The sequence below is a fragment of the Notothenia rossii genome (genome assembly GCF_949606895.1).
Source record: "Notothenia rossii genome assembly, chromosome: 7".
NCBI lineage: Eukaryota > Metazoa > Chordata > Actinopteri > Perciformes > Nototheniidae > Notothenia > Notothenia rossii.
The window spans coordinates 31450729-31468689 of NC_136905.1; the positions used below are offsets into that span (position 1 = coordinate 31450729).

The 17961-nt window shown below is 41.4% G+C and overlaps 1 protein-coding gene across 1 annotated transcript in view; it reads right to left on the reverse strand.

Annotated features, from left to right (window-relative positions):
• prss35 (serine protease 35) overlaps window positions 1–11258 on the reverse strand; it is a 28247-nt gene extending 16989 nt beyond the window's left edge. The window contains exon 1 of the mRNA XM_079691382.1: window positions 11107–11258. The gene's annotated coding sequence lies outside the window, so the exon portion shown is untranslated. The remainder of the gene's footprint in view (window positions 1–11106) is intronic.
• Between the last annotated feature and the right edge of the window lie 6703 nt (window positions 11259–17961).

Sequence of the window (17961 nt, forward strand, 5' to 3'; positions counted from 1 at the left end):
AAGTTCCCATCAGCAAAAACACGTGGGTTTGCTATCCTGGCTCCAAAATGGTGGAATGAGCTCCCCATTGAAATCAGGACAGCAGATAGCTTACACATCTTCCGGCGCAGACTGAAAACTCATCTCTTTTGACTCCACTTCGAGCGATATAATTACTAACAAAGAACTGCTAACAGAGCACTTATATACTAATAAAGGACTGGCTTATCTAAAGCCAGTTGAGTAGCACTTGAAATGTTTGACTCTATGAAACCTGATGTACTGATGTGATTCTGTTTTCTTCAAGGTTGTATCTTCCTGTTCGAATGTACTTATTGTAAGTCGCTTTGGATAAAAGTGTCAGCTAAATGCAATGTAATGTAATGTAATTGTATATTGGAGCAGAATCCTCTCTAATGTGGACATTGTGATGGCCTTTCAGTGTACAGATGGAGCAGAACCTGAGGATCACCAAAGTTAACAAAGAACACTAATGTTGGAACAAAATGTGACCATGGACATCTGTATGAAATGTCATGGCAATCCTTTTAATAGAGATATTTTAGTCTGGACAAAAGCGGTGGAACAATCGGGTGGCCAATAATACAGTTCTCTCTAACTTGGCTAAACATTACTGCATCTTACCAATAACATTCTAACGGCCCGTCTACACTACAGGCATCGAAAAATGCTTTCAACACTTCGCCCATTCACTTGAATGGGGTGACGTAGAAGATTTTTAATCTTCGCCGAACTGCATTGTGGGGAGCATGGCATGGCTTTGCAAGCATCACGAGCATCTATCGGCATCAAAAGTTGAACAATGTTCAACTTTTGAGGCTCGATGCTTGGCATCAGCCAATCAAATCCCGTTTATGCAAATCCCGCCAGTGAGCGCTAGCCAATCAAACCGCGTGCAAGCTGGGAGAGCCAGACCGCAGTTCATTTCCTCATATTCCAAACGAGATATTACGGAAGCAAATCACCCGGTTCTTTACAACCAGAACTATTTACCGGGATACAAACCGGAGGAACCAGGCATGGAGGGAGGTGGCAGAGACAGTGGGTGAAACTGGTAGGTTTTCTCCTGTTTGGAGATTTTATATCCAGTTTACTTCGTTTTAACATTGCTATTGCTTTGTATGTCGGGGGCGGGAGATTCATGTGATTGGTTGCTGGTCGCGTTGCTCGCAAAAAATCGCCAAGCTTCAGACACGCCCAGCTTCAAGATTTTTTTATGCCTGTAGTGTAGACGGGCCGTAAGGCTGGAAATCAAACATCAAGCAATTATCATCCCTTAATTGTATATCTTTGCACTAAATCTCGTTTAAATCTTGTCATAGATTTATTATCTGCTTTCAGAAGACATAGCCGATAAGCTAACAAGCGAAACCTCCTTGGTTTAGGTATGCAGTACCCTAACCCTAACCCTTGGTATGCTGATTAGCATGCTACACAGAGCCTTTCCTTCATAACAGATCAGCATGTAGGCCTTTATCATGATTATTGACTCTCTCTCTATGAGTGTCCATATGTTTACTCAGACTGGCCACAATCCCTTCCTGTAATAAAAACATAAAAATATCCCTCCACATCACACGCTTGCATTCACCTGGAAAATCCAGCATACTGTAGATGTTTTAAATCCCCTCTTTGGTGGGAAAAACATTCCCAATCCTTCAGGTAAGCAACAGAGGGCCTCTTGCTTTTTTGCATAGCTGGCGATCGTATTTGAATACTTGAGGTTTCCAGTCATGATTGATGATGTTGTAATTTGTGCTCCGGTAAAGTAATGGCTGGTTCTGAAGCCCAAAGTGTTTGAACCAAATGGTATTTAGGAGTTGACCGTCTTTTAAAAAGGAGAACTCAAAATAGGAGTCCACCTCAGTGCTCTTTCACTGACCTGAGATCTATGCTGCTGCTGTATGGTTGTGTTTAACCATTGACCTGGATGCTCCTTCAAGTACTGAAGCAGAGACTCACGCTTGAAGCAGTTTTCATTTCTGTTTCAAGTCTGTAAAAATGTCTTCTCTCCTCATTAATCCCAGTAGTGTAAAAACATTGAGCACAGCTGAGAAATCTTGGCTTGACAACGAGGGAGCCAAACAAACCCAAAGCATATCTCTTATCGTGATAATAATGTGTACACACGAGGCGGAGCAATGTTTTAAACAAAAGTTTGCACAAGACGTTGGCTGACATGAAATCAGTTCCTCCTCCACTTTGCAATAATTGTAACACTGTACACCAAACATATATTTTGCAGATTATACAGTCCATCATTGAGGCCCATTTGGCAACACAGAGGAAAGTGGAAGCAACAATTTAGGCTTGTTATTGAGCTGAGTGTAACATATCTGTAGTGTGTCCTCACCGAGATGAAACTGTTTAGACACGCTGAGACAAAAACAGGGAAATGTGACATTTATCTCCAACAGAACTCTTGTTTATAGTGAGGATTTGGACAGAGGAGGTGTTTTCATTTCCTAGGGTGCTGCCAGGAGTTGAGACATGTGAGAGGAGGGAGGATACAGGGAGAAAAAAGGTATTTGTTGAGCCTGGATGCTGCAGATAATAGCCAGAGAAACTAGTGGATATTATCAAAGAAAAAATACAACATACGTTTAGATGCAAAAACATGGTGTTTTAAAAAAAGAAAGTGTTATGTGATCATTTCCATGGCATATGTGGTTTTAGTGTATTTGACGTGATACATTTGGTGTCGAGTGTTTGAAGTTTTACGGAGCGTCCACACAGCAGCGCGCGTTGACGCTTGGCGGTGGGCTTGTGTGAAGTTTGGGGAGTCAACGCGAGCAACGCGACCAACAACCAATCACATGAATCTCCCGCCCCCGACATACAAAGCAAAATGCTAGCATTCCATGCTAGCTATATATACTGTCTATGCCTGCTAGCTGTCCATTCAATGTTTAAACAAGGTACACTGGATATAAACTCCCCAAACAGGCCAAAACCTACCAGTTTCACCCACTATCTCTGCCACCTCCCTCCATGCCTGGCTCCTCCGGTTTGTATCACGGTAGATGAACAGAGACTGATCATACAGCACCGGGTGATTCACTACTCGCAGCATACACTCGGTTTGATTGGCTAGCAGTTGTACTGGCAGATTTTCATAAACGGGATTTGATTGGCTGACGCTTCCAACATGGTTCAACTTTTGACGCGAGCAACGCGTAGCTACGCTCCCCACAATGCAGTTCGGCGAAGCGATACGTCACCCCATTCAAATGAATGGGCAGAAGCGTTGAAGCTTCAACCATGCCGCTGTGTGGACGGGCCTTTACTTGATACATTCGGGACACTTCAGTGAAACAGGTGAAAACATGATTCTCACATTTGCATTTTGAAGGTAATACTTACACATACAAACATAAATGTGCAAACAAAAGCTCACAAGTTTGGAATGATTTCATACAATAAGTATGAAGCGAGGGAATTAGAAAAAGCCTCTGTGTGTATTTGCATGTTGAAAGACAGAGAGACTCACATATTCCGCAGGGTCAAAAAGGTTACATCAATACACTGTTTGACTAGGTTAACACACTAATCCCTGTCCTCTTTCCAGGAGAAGAAAGAGGTTTTTGTTGAAGTGCAATGATGGCTCATTCCGCCAAATGCCATTTAAAAGTTTGACTAGAGAAGCTCCACTGTTTCTTAGGCCAAATATTTGCTATCTGATGTTCAATGTCTTGTTCAGCTGTAATTGCTTAACTTGTCTGCTGCAAAGATTTTTTTCCCTTCTGCAGTCATTCTGAGTTCGGTGGCACACCTTGTTTTGTGGGTACAAAACACACGTCCATGCGTGCAAGTAGAAACACAGACAGCCAGACTCTGTGCCAGGAAATAAATACCCGCTGAATTGATATTGTGGAAAAGAAAAAACTGTTTACTTTGTTATTCACCCTCAAGTTGGGAAAACATCTGAATAATCCTCACATTTCATGTAAAGAAATATAAGTGGCTACTGTACATACGTTCCTTTGTCCAAAAGAAGATCAAATGTTTTTGAATCAACAACATCTAAGCTTCAAGTCTCTGGGAGTTTCCCTAATTATTGTTTGACCGACAATATAGGGAAGGCGTAGCTAGTAGAGATGTTAAGATTCACCGATTCGCATCGGTGCACCGGCATAAACGTTCAAGATGCGAGTGCACCGGTTGAAAGAGTGCACATCGGCTACAGTTTGGGTTGAACTCGCGATGCATCGATTGCGTAGCGTCTTTGCATCGGTAAAAAACCGATTCATTCATATAAAATCCCCTTATCTTGTCAACGTTAAGCAGAGACGATCTTTGATATTTGCTTCGCCACTACGGAGAACGAGAGTCTCAGTTATCAACACACACGGAAGTTGAGGAGAAAGAGAAACACAGCGCAGCGAAAAATACCTACAAATCAAACGTTTGGCAACACTTCGGATTGTTCAAGAAAGACGGTGTAATAGTCATTTATGCTATATAGTTGACCGCAGGTCATGGAGAGTAATAAGGTATCCGTAGACCTTTGTATGAGGTATCTTTATTACTTAACAGGTCTACAGCCATGATACATAGATCCGTCCTAGATGCGGACTTGCATACACACAGTATCACTCCGCAGCCGCACCCCATCAGTAACGTCCTGATGGTATATGTGCGCGGCACTATTACTACAGACGGTCAACTTGAAAAATCACTCGCAAATTGTTAACGATGCCGAGCCGCTTTAAAGTACACAAGTAGTACGAGGAACTTAGCGACGCACATAAAGAGGCGACATGGGGTCTGCGGCTGAAAAGAGAAACCTGAAAGTGAGACATATGAGTTAAATCACTCAGTGAGGTGTTCTGTCAGAGAGAGGTGTTTAGCTTACAGCAGCCTGTGACGGCCAATAATAATGTAAATGTCTTCCTTACTGTAAGCAGTTATGAAATACCTGTTTGTGAAAGGTTATTTGTTTTCTTTATTGTTCAGATAGAAACCACTGCTTTCTGCTCACTGGTGAGTTAGCCTCTGAGTGTTAAGCACATCAGGCTGGCAGCTGTATGGGCATTGCTCTATGGTAGCTGTTATTTGCACATTGTTAATCATGAGCAATGCATCCTTACATTGTTTAACTGTGAGGTGTTATACAATCGTACTGTACTCTGGAGAGCTTTTAAAGGTAAAAAAAATAAACGGCATGATGGGATGTGCAGTACCAAATATGTAAAGCACTTTTTTGTTAATGTATGATTTGCTGCATATAAGGAATAAAACAAAAATCCTCTGTCGTACCATATTGAAGTATCATTATTTTTGCATCGTGTTGAATCGCATCGTATCGCCCCGAATCGCATAATGTTGAATCAAATTGTATCGAACTGTATCGCAACAGGGGTGAATCATATCGTATCGCATCGCCTGGTGTTTCAAAGGTATCGTTAATGTATCGTATCGTGGCAACGTATCGAGATGCGCATCGCATCGGCCTCAGTGATGGAGATGCACATCCCTAGTAGCTAGGAGACCCAATCTCAATGTCCATGGAATGCTACTGTAACACATCAAAGCTCTGTTAAGCCCACACAATGTTCTTACAAGATGCTTTTTCCAACAAAGCACACTTAGCGTTTTGTATAGTCTGTATTTATCAACCCAGTCTCACGGCATTTCGTGTTACAGTCACGACATTTCATCTATTTATTCGTGTTCACCAACACGATTTTCCCCTTTTTTTCGTGTCACACAGAACGATTTTAAAAGCAATGTATTTCTATTGGTAGTATGTTTTGTGCCCTCAGCACGTCTTTTTGTCCGTTCGGGTCTTGGAAGACCGGAAGCTGTGGGGTTCATAAAAACATGTTCTTACTCAATATCAAGCCACGATTATTGTTTTTATTTTATATCGTATAATGTCAGACTTTTTTTGTCGTCTGTGAGGAAAAGAAATGGGGCTCAGAGCCTCAGAATACTGAAATCTGTATTTTTTCAATCTTTTTTTCCTTCTAATTTGTTATTCTTCTCTAAATAACACACTGTTACTTACTCACCAATAACACACAATTATCCTTGTTTTTATTTATTTTTTTGATTCCATAATCTCAGGCTTTTTTGGCGTCCGTCAGGAACTGAATTTCAAAATAAAAATAACCGGAAAGAGACGTAGGCCTATAAGGGACATTTCGAGCATCATTGCGATAAACAGCCACTGAACTGACTACCCAAGATCCTCAGCTATGGTTTAAGCTCGCTGATTGGATGTTTTAGCCGCAATGCATGTAGGGATATGGTGTTAATGCGATATGAAATCCGAGAAACATTTCTGAGTTTAGGATGGCCGAAGACACTACACTACCCATAATCCCCAGCTATCGTTCAGGACAGGGGTGCCCACACTTTTTCAACTTGGGAGCTACTTTTAAAATGAACAAGCCCAAAAGATCTACCTACAGGGCCGCCCCTGCCCAATCTGTGTCGTGAGTGCGAGGGGGGGAGGGGGGGGGGGTGCTAGTGGAGTAAACGGCGAATAAACTGTGGCGCGCTTACACTAATTGCGCCGCATAAGCGTATAATAGTGCGCCGCATTTGCGCTTCAGATGAGGAGGTGAGGCCCCCTCATAACTGCATGAACCTGTATGGCACAATACAACTCAGACTGGCTTACCTGTACGTCAATCAAGTGATAAATGCCATAGTAAGGATGGATGATAGGATAACTTAAAAAAAAAAAAATATTTATATATTTTTTTCAATGCCATGCGATCTACCCACAATACCTCTACGATCGACCGGTCGATCGCGATTGACGTAATGGGCACCCCTGGTTTAGGACTACTGTCCCCGTGATTAATCTTCAAGCTCTGGGATTGGTTGTTGGAGTGGCAGTGCGCCAAGGTTACGCCGAGCGTCAAACAGCTGTTTGAAATGGAACGAAACCACGCCAGACTATCCAAAACTGGAATCGAACGCCCCCCTAGAACTACACATGCTGGCTATTGTGTTTCGCAAAATGTTCTATGGGATGTCTCGACTGAACGTTTTCATTTTTCCCACAAGTTGCCAGTATTAAACACATTGGTGTCATCAAATGTAAAACATATAATTAATAAATGGGTGAAAATCGCTTGTGTCCATAATGCGCAGCATTAATATATACCCACATGACAGCTCATTGTTAATTTGTAATTCTACTCCACTACAATTCAGAGGTTAACCTGTTATTTTTACTCCACTAAATTTATTTGAGTTACTTTGCAGATTCTGATTAATGATGTGAAATATAAACAACCCTTAAATCAGACTTTTGTTACACCTGAGTAAAATTCAGGGAAGGTGATTGTCAAGTGCCAACAATCAGGAGAGATATTTGATAGTTGGTGCTTGAGAAAACTAAACATTTATCTGCAATTGACATGAATGGAAACGAGTAATAAAGTATATTCATTACTCGTTATTCTCTACTAATAGTTCATTAAAGACTATAATGGCTATTTTGCACATCCCTTTCAAGATTTTCTAAGGTTTATTGACATATCATATACACAACTATGGTGTAGTTATGCAATGAATGAAAAACTTGGGTCGCGGCTGAGGTTCCTCAACAGTGCATTACAAGACATCTATCAATATGTGTGTATACCTCCACCGTTAAACTGTCATATTCTGCACATTTCTTATACTATCTACATACATAAGAGTATAATTCATATGTATAATATCAGTTAAAATAAGTGCTTCAACATAGTTAACATTGCAGGAAAGCAATATATTAGACGTTAAGTAATTGTCAGGCTTAATATTTATCTTTTGATACCCCCAAAGTAGGGGTGTAACGGTTCACAGAAGTCACGGTTCGATTCATACCTCGGTTTGGGGGTCACGGTTCGGTACGGGTTCGGTACAGCAACAAAAAGTCCCAAATGCATAATTTTTTTGCTGTTATTTATTTTTAACAATAGTGCAAGTTTTGGTATGAAAATAAGGAACTCTAACATTTGGAATCATTAACTGTATTACACAGTTAAAAACAAAGCACAAACAGTAACACACACACTCACATGGCCATATTATTTATAATGGCTGATGTCAAACAAAAAGGTTAAATAAGCTGTACAACTAAAAAGAATGTCTTGAAAATATTAAAATAAATAATAAGAAAGTGTTTCAATCACAATCAATAAAAGGCAATACAGATCTGCATAACATCTCCTGATGTCAAAATATAAAATAAATACAATGATAAATATAAAACAAAATAAAATCTGTACCCTTAGGAGCAATGTCCAACATGTGTAATTAACTTTTGAGTGTGTGAGGCCATTATGCTTAAATAAAGGTACTCAAGCTTTACTCTATTTTCAAGTTTTTCTTCAAAAAGATGAGTCAATCAATCAATCAATGTTTATTTATATAGCCCAATATCACAAATGTTACATTTGTCTCAGTGGACTTCACAGTTTGTACAGAATATCAGTATGACAATACGACACCCTCTGTCCTTAGACCCTCACATCGTACAAGGAAAAACTTCCGGAGAAAACCCCACACTTTGACTCTTTTTATTTTTTCCCCCCCCCTCTCTTTTCTCCCTGCTCCTGCTGCTGCTGCTGCTGCCGCTGCTGCCGCTGCTGCTGCTGCTGCTGCTGCTGCTGCTGCACACCTGTGCTTCTGCCGGTGACTCTCTCTGTGTGCGTGGTGTCCCATTGCTACCCCTGGGCCGCCTGAGGTGTGTGAAGGAGGGGAGGGTCGGTGGGCCAAGTACAATAACTTCAGTTTTGGTCGTGTTTAACATCAAAAAATGTAAGGTCATCCACTTTTTTAAGTCCTTGAGGCAGTCTTGAATTTTATTTAGATGATTAATTTCATCAGGCTTGATTGATAAATATAGTTGAGTATCATCCGCATAACAATGAAAGTTTACAGAATGATTCCTTATAATATTGCCTAACGGAAGCATATATAATGTGAACAAAATAGGTCCGAGCACTGAGCCCTGTGGCACTCCATGGCTAACTTTGGTTTGCGTGGAAGATTCATCGTTTACACGTACAAACTGAGAGCGTTCAGATAGATAGGACCTAAACAAGCCTAAAGCAGTTCCCTGTATGCCAACTAAGTGCTCTAGTCTTTGCAATAGGATATCATGGTCGATAGTATCAAATGCAGCACTGAGATCGAGCAAAACAAGAATAGAGACAAGTCCCTTGTCTGAGGCTATTAGAATGTCATTTGTGACTTTAACCAGAGCTGTCTCTGTGCTATGATGTGTTCTAAAGCCAGACTGAAAATCTTCAAATAAATCATAGTTTTTTAAGTAATCACACAGCTGTTTTGCGACTGCTTTCTCAAGAATATTTGAGAGGAATGGGAGATTAGAAATAGGTCTATAGTTGGCTAAAACCTCTGGATCGAGGTTGTGCTTTTTAAGAAGCGGTTTTATCACTGCTACTTTGAATGATTGTGGAACATAGCCTGATAATAAAGACATATTAATAATATTTAATAAAGAAGTGCTAATTAATGGAAAAACTTCTTTTAACAGCTTAGTTGGAATCGGGTCTAAGATACACGTTGATGGTTTAGAAGAGAGAATCATTGAATTTAATTGTTCAAGGTTTATGGCTGAAAAGCATTCTAGTTTACTATCTAGTGTAATATTAGAACTTATGTTTCCGGGAGCTGTTGATAATACTATACTGGTCAAAGGCAAGAGGCCATTAATTTTGTTTCTAAGAGTAACAATTTTATCGTTAAAAAAGCACATACAATCATTACTACTGAGTGCTATGGGAATAGAAGGCCCAATCGAGCTGTGGCTCTCTGTCAGCCTGGCTACAGTGCTGAAAAGAAATCTTGCATTATTCTTAATCTCATCTATTAAAGAAGAGTAGTAGGCTGCTCTCACTTTACGAAGTGCTTTCTTATATTCATTGAGAGTAATATGCCAAATTAAACGGGATTCTTCAAGTTTAGTGGAACGCCATAACCTTTCAAGTTGTCTCGACTTTTGCTTTATTTTGCGGGTTTCGGCATTATGCCATGGATCTAATCTATGTTGTTTTATTTTCTTCTTTTTCAAAGGAGCAACAGAGTCTAATTTTATTCGCAGCGCATCTATAGCACTATCAACAACATGATCAATTTGGGGTGGTGTACATTTTGTATAAGTTTCCTCCCTTACATGCAGACATGCTATCGAATTAAGTATTGGTGGAATCTCTTCCTTAAATTTGGCTATAGCACTAACAGATAGGTTTCTGCTGCAGGAGCTTTTGACTAATGCTTTGTGGTCTAGTAACAGTACTTCAAAAGTTACTAAGAAATGGTCGGATAAAGCAGGATTATGCGGTTCGACTAATAGTTGCTCAACTTCAATACCATAAGTCAGAACAAGGTCGAGAGTTTGATTATAGCAGTGGGTTGGTTTATTTACACTCTGACAGAAACCAACAGAATCCAATATAGAGTTAAATGCAACAGTAAGGCTATTTTTTATCATCGTCAACATGAATATTAAAGTCACCTACGATAATTACTTTATCTGTTTTAAGTACCAAAGCTGATAAAAACTCAGAGAATTCTGATAAGAATTCTGAATAAGGACCTGGTGCACGGTACACTGTAACAAATAAGATTGGCAGCAAAGTTTTCCAGGTCGGATGCGTAAGACTAAAAACGAGGCTTTCAAAGGAGGTATAATTTAATTTTTGTTTAGTATTGATAAGTAAACTTGAGTCAAAGATTGCTGCAACTCCACCTCCTCGGCCCGTGCCTTGGGCAATTTGAGTATTGATATTGCTGGGTGGAGTGGCCTCATTTATGCTGACATATTCTTCATGTCTCAACCAAGTTTCAGTGAGACAGCATATATCAATATTCTAATCTGATATTAAATCATTTACCAATATTGCTTTAGATGCTAGAGATCTTATGTTTAAGAGACCACATTTAATCTTCCTGTTTTGTTGCACTGTAATAGTTGTTACATTTACTTTTATTAGGTTTTATTAGTTTGAGTTTGTCTACGTTGTCAGTAGTGAGGGCAGATCTGTTGGCGGTAACTATGTCACCTGCCGTCGAGAAAACCCTCTCGCTGGGGACTGAGACTGACTCGGAGGTGATTGAGCATGTTTGACGTATTACCACTAGCATACCGCACCGCTGTCGAACAACGCCGACACACCGTCCTCGTCCAATCCACAACTCGCACCCCATCATTGTTGTAGTCCACAGGGAACCCGAAATATTCCCACACACCTGATTTAAAAGAAGCAGGTGGGTCTTCTAGCTCCTGTGTGTTGTGTGAACTCGCCATAGCTACTAACTTTTCTTCTTCATGTATTGTGTTCGTTTTGTTGTGTTTTGTTGTTCTTCATTTGTTATTTACGGGCGGCTGGCTTTTAGGCGCAATACCGCCCCCTGGATTATATATAGTGTAATACTGCCCACTCGTTTTTCCCACTCGTAAAAAAAGGCGTATTCGCCATGTGACTACATGTGCCGTGATGTCCGAACCGTGACGGTACGGGATGAATACGGATACCGTTACACCCCTACCCCAAAGCTTTTTTCTTATTTAAAAGAAGACCTTAATCTAAAGTATTATTTAATGTTTGAATAAAGGTTAATTTGTTTTTCTGTTTTGCACCTCTTCCTATAAATATCTTTGTACATCCTGCACTAAACTGTTTTATTGTAGCAATCACTTATAGTATCTATATTATATTCTATATTTCTATCATTGACTTTCTACTTTCCCCCTATGAAAGTATGTACTCTTAATATTTTTTTAATCAAATATAACACATAAAAACAATAATTCAATAATGTGCTTTAACCACTAGGCGGTGCACACAAGGTACACACAGCCATAATAACTTTGTATTATTAGTGTAGGACACTTATTTACTTACAGACATACTTACACTTAATTACACAACATCTGAAGATGTGTAGTTTTATTCATGTTTTCACATAATTTTAAAGCATATTGCTATATTATTTCAGACTCAGTATTTACATTTCTTATATTCAGAGGAAATCAGTAATATCTTTAAAAACTACAATTCCTTTTATATCAGCTGTGCACCGTTATGGTGTAAATATAGCCTATCTACGAATTACATCCAATGTAAAAGTCAGCCGAATTAGTGTTGATACTGCAAGGAGACGTATTGTGTGAAGAGAAATTGAAGATGTTGTTTAATTGTTGATATATTTATGATTGACATTGACATTTATGATCCACGTCACGTTTTCAGTTTTGGCGGCAGTTCTCCTGTTTGCCTAGAAGTCTTCTCAGCAGGGCTCTATAAATAGAGAATTAGGGCAGATATGTAATACTTAATGCAGCCTAACCGTGTATTACAATGCCGTTATGTGATGACTTTCAAAGAGAAAAGCAAGCACACTCGGAACAAAGTATTATTTTATTTTTAAAAAACGTTTTCAGATTTCACATCACATACTGTACACACCAAATCCCAGCATGCATTGCGGCTAAACCATCCAATAATCGAGCTGAGGATCTTGCCTACGTCTGTTTCCGGTTTCGTTTATCACCGATGTATTTTGTTATACACACATCCCTTCACATTTACATTTTAATTTTCATTAAAGTATTTCGTGAGGCCTTCTAACATGTTTTTAAATATAACTACGGTTGTAGTTGAAGAGTTTGTAAATTATCATGAACCGAAGCTGTTGCCTTGCAACTCAATCGCACAACGTCACGTCCGTTAATTCCGCATCCACACCTATGATCCACACGCATGGATTAACATCGATTTAATACATTAATGTAGCCTTTGTTTCTACTAAAAGAGGTGTCGAACAGCTGGGGAAACAAGAAAATCGGCGTAATTGAGTGTGACTATTAAAAAATAAATCATTATGTCGGGGTAGCATTTGCTTGGCATTTCCGGTTATTTCTCCACTGGTTAACATGGGTTAACAATACCGTGTTACTGTCACGTTTGAAGGGACGAAATCATGACATCTTCACGTCTCCCAGCATGGTAAATCGTCACATGTTCACGTCTTGCCGTGATACCGGTTTGGTTATGTGATGACTTTCAAAAAGAAAAGCAAGGACATAACACTCGGAATAAAGTTTTAAAAAAAAAAATTTTAAAAAGTTTTTCGGATTTCATATCGCATTAACACCATATCCCTACATGCATTGCGGCTAAAACATCCAATCAGCGAGCTTAAACCATAGCTGAGGATCTTGGGTAATCAGTTCAGTGGCTGTGTATTGCAAAGATGCTACGTCTGTTTCCGGTTATTTTTATTTTGAAATTCAGTTCCTGACGGACGCCAAAAAAGGAATTAAACAAATAAATAAAAACAAGGATAATTGTGTGTTATTGGTGAGTAAATAACAGTGTGTTATTTAGAAAAGAATAACAAATTAGAAGGAAAAAAATATTTTAAAAAATACGGTCTTCCAAGACCTGAACGGACAAAAAGACGTGTTGCAGGCACGAAACATACTACCAATAGAAATACATTGCTTTTAAAATCGTTCTGTGTGACACGAACAAAAGGGGGAAATCGTGTTGGTGAACACGAATCAATAGATAGATTAAATGTTGTGACTATAACACGAAATGCCGTGAGACTGGGTTGGTAAATACAGTCCGCCTGTCCCTTTACAACTTCAACAATTGGGAGGACTCTTTGCATTGCTATGTCTCTATACCACTACGAAAATGGAGGCTAGTTAGCCTAGCTTGCGAACATACAGTAACCACTAATTCCAATTTGATAACCCCCCAGTGCTGTGTTCATCCTTCATTTTGTAAAGTAGGCGAGTTAGCGATTTTTCATTGGCCCAGTTGTGGTGACTAATAACGGGTGATGTCTGTAACCCCTGTGCTATACTTTACAGTTACTATCTGTAAATAAGCTGCCTGTCCCCTTACAACCTTTAACAATTGGGGGAAATCACTGTGTGCCTACATATCCACTATGAAAATGGAAGCTACTTAACCTAGCTTGCTAACGTTACTTACCACTGATTCTCACTAGGTTAGCCTCATAGTGCTGTGTTTATTCTTCTGCTGAAATCACAGATGAGCAGATATTGTCAACATACCCAGCTGATTGACTGATCTGGCTGTTTACATTTATAAATAAAAGAAGATTGCAAACAAATGTTTTGCCCACCCCTACAAGAACTGCCCCAGTAAACTGAACAGTAGACTACCGCCACTATTGTTAATCGGGAAACACAATGTTTTCATAAATGTTTACCTTTATATATACAGGCCATTATTTTGACTAGATATTTAAGACTGCACGTTTTTTATATCCTTGTTTTTGTTACCCTGTCTAAGCATATGGCTCCTTGTTCTCTCCTGCCACATGCTTATGTCTATTTGCTGCTGCTGCATTGGCTATGTAAACACAGTAGCATCTTGGCAAATACACTTTTGTATTTCAGTTCACCTCTTAAAAAAAACGTATTTTATATTTAGTAAAGGTACCAAAAAAAAAAAGCATTAATTTAAATAAACCGGTTCCCATAAATATGTAAAAATACTCTGATATAAATACCATTACCGCATGTGACACATTCATACAGTATGGCCTGTAAACGCAAATGCTCAGCAGGACCTTCCTCAGGATATGTTAAGGGCTTCCTTGACTCAGCCCAGCCTTTTATGATCAAACTCTTTTTTGCATTACACTCTTGTCAACTCATCTTTCTCTAATAATGCAAGACAGAAAAGCTGCAGCTTAAAGCTCTCTTTTTCCACCTTCCCAAAATCCGTGGGCTCAAACAGTGGGTCATTATGAACAGTGATCAGTGAATGGGCCCATTGAATTTGGGGCTGGGAGAAGGTCATGTATGAACTTGTGGGAGAGAGGGAGAGAGGAGTGAGGGCGGTCATGTATGTATGGCAGCAGACTTGGAAGTGCAGCGTCTCTCAGGAACCCCTCCCCAAACATCCACCCATTTCCTTCGCTGGTACTGAAGGTGCTCAGCAGGCCCGACGCCTCTCCACTCTTTAGTGTGTGTTCTGTTCATGGTCCAAAACAACAACAGTTAAAGCTTCATAAAAAAGTACCTAAAGGAAGGAAATGTGGTTCTTATTCCAATTTTCCTCGACCAATAATCAAACTTCAATCCATAATCTGCCAGCTCTTAAAAGTGAAGGGCTTTTAAAAAACCCTCGGGAATTGTGGATTGGTTAACTATGGGAAAAGTTGTTTTCGAAGTATGTGATCCCACTGTGGAAACAAACGAGAGCTTATTAGTCCAAGGTATTGAAGGTTAAAGAGGCTAACGGGTCAAAATGCCCTAGAGATTAAAGCAGGTGCACACACCTTCGTACACGTGAGAGGAAATATTTCACTTCAAGCTCTCGTGTTACCTTGCACTTTGACATTTGGGTCTTTGCACCCATTGGCTCCATTCTTTATATTCAATATCCACAGTTCTGAATGCCAAATTCATGTGTCTCAACACCTGGAGCTTCTCCTTCAAGCAGTCGAGCAAATGCAGCATCCAGAACTTAAAAGTTAATGATCCAATGCTTAATTCCATAACCATTTTTTTACATTTGCCATCATAACGAAGTTAAAAGTAAGAATGTATAGAAGTCTATGAGAAAATACCTCAATTAATGGGCGTGGCTAGCTTGTGATTGTGACAAGCCACCACTATTGCGACCCATAAATCAGGAAAGAGGCTAATCCCTCCACAGCTCCACTCTGTTATCCAAATATAATGACTTCTTGCAACAACAAAAAAAAGACGGTGAAAGAAACAATGCCAAATTTGAGGCCTTAAAACAGTAGTCCACAAATCAATTGATGATGTTACAAACATGCTTGTTTTATACAGTTTATGGTGGCTCACTTCTTCTTTGATGTATTTGATTAGACAGATCATTAGCTAGTTGATGTATCAAAGACATTTTTTATTATTTTATCTCATTGAGTTTAATGACACCTTGCAATGGGTTCATGTTGTCAGGATTCTTATGATATGTCACGTTTGTAGTTTTGTATATCTGGTTATGGGTGTTTTCCTCCTTCTATATTGTCTGGTCCTTCTTCCTGTGTTCTTCCTCCCTGTCGTTAGTTTCCCTGGTGTGTCTAATTGTCTGATTGTGTTCACCTGTCGCCCTTGTGTTTCTCCTCCCCTGCCCGGCGGTTTCTCGTCTTGTGATTACCCCTCCCTGTATTTAGTCTTGTCTCTTCCTGTGTTCAGTGTTGGTGACTGAGTTCACCGGTGAGTGTTCTGTTTTTTCCGAGTTATTTTCATTATCCTTGAGATAAAGGTTAATCAGAGTTATCTGCATTTGGGTCCTGCTTCCTTCACTCAACCATAACAGTACGAACCAACCGGATATGGGCCCAGCAGATACTTTTGAGCAGGTATTATTGGATTTTTCCTTTTATTTGGCTAACTGCTCTCATCGATGGAGGGGAGCGTCCGGGTTCAGCAGCGAGAGGCTGCTCTGGCAGAGGCGCGCCAGATGACTACGGAGAAACCAGGCTTGGTGAAATTCTTACCTGGCTGGATTTTGAATTTCCTCTCGGTGTGTTATCCTCTGCCTGCTAGCCCCAGGCGTGCTAGCTCCCTGCCTCCCAATTCCCATTATGACACCACACGCATCGGTGTGTTCCGTTTGGAGTCACCCCTTGCTTCTGCCCCAGTTCCTGCTCCTGTCCAGGAGCCGTTCTCTGGAACTCGTCTGGCTTTTGGAGGTCCACGGAGCCTCCAAACGGCTCCTAAAAGAAGGAGTCGCTAGCAGCCCGAGCCCCAGCAGCCATGGTTCCGGCCCCAGTTCTGGCCCCAGCAGCAATGGTTCCGGCCCCAGTTCTGGCCCCAGCAGCCATGGTTCCATCCCCGGTTCTGGTCCCAGCAGCCATGGTTCCAGAACAAGTTCCGGCCCCAGCAGCCATGGTCCCAGACCCAGATCTGGCCCCAGCGGCCATGGTTCCGGTCCTGGTTCCGTTCCCAGCAGCCATGGTTTCGGCCCCAGCAGCCATGGTTCCAGACCCAGTTCTGGCCCCAGCGGCCATGGTTCCGGCCCCAGTTCTGGCCCCAGCAGCCAGAGTCCCTTCCCGAGTCCCTTCTCTGGTCCCTTCTCTAGTCTCTTGAGTCCCTTCTCTAGTCCCTTCTCTGGTCCCTTCTCTGGTCCCTTCTCTGGTCCCTTCTCTGGTCCCTTCTCTAGTCTCTTGAGTCCCTTCTCTAGTCCCTTCTCTAGTCCCTTCTCTGGTCCCTTCTCTGGTCTCTTCTCGAGTCCCTTCCCAAGTCCCTTCCCAAGTCCCTTCTCTAGTCCCTACTCAATTCCCTTCTCAAGTCCCTTCTCAAGTCCCTTCTTTAGTCCCTACTCAATTCCCTTCTCAAGTCCCTTCTCAAGTCACTTCTCAAGTCCCTTCTCCAGTCCCTTCTCCAGTCCCTCCTCTAGTTACTTCTCAAGTCCCTACTCTAATCCCATCTCGAGTTCCCTCTCGAGTTCCCTCTCGAGTCCCCTCTCCAGTTTCCTCTCAAGTCTCCTCTCAAGTCTCCTCTCGAGTTCCCTCTTGAGTCCCCTTTCTAGTCACCTCTTGAGTTCCCTCTCCAGTCCCTACTCAAGTCCCAACTCAAGTCCCTACTCAAGTCCCTACTGAAGTGCCGTTGGAGGTTCCGCTGGGGGTCCTGCCAACTCCATGTCCTGTCCCGTTGGGGGTCCCGCCGACTACTCTCCTGCCGGGGGTCCTGCCAACCCTATGTCCTGTCCCATTGGGGGTCCCTGAGTTCACCCGCTGTGGCCTTCGACCCTCCATGGACTCTGCCTAGCCCCCGGGCCTTCCGCCCGAGACCCCATCCTTGGACTCTGCCTTGCCCCCGGGCCGTCCGCCCGATTCCCCCTTCTCGGCTTCTGCCTTGCACTTGGGCCATCCGCCCGAGATCCCTTCCGGGTCCTCCGCTGTGGTCTTGGGCTGTCAGCCCAAAACCCGTCCTCCAGACTCCCTCCACTCACCCTGGTGGCCCTA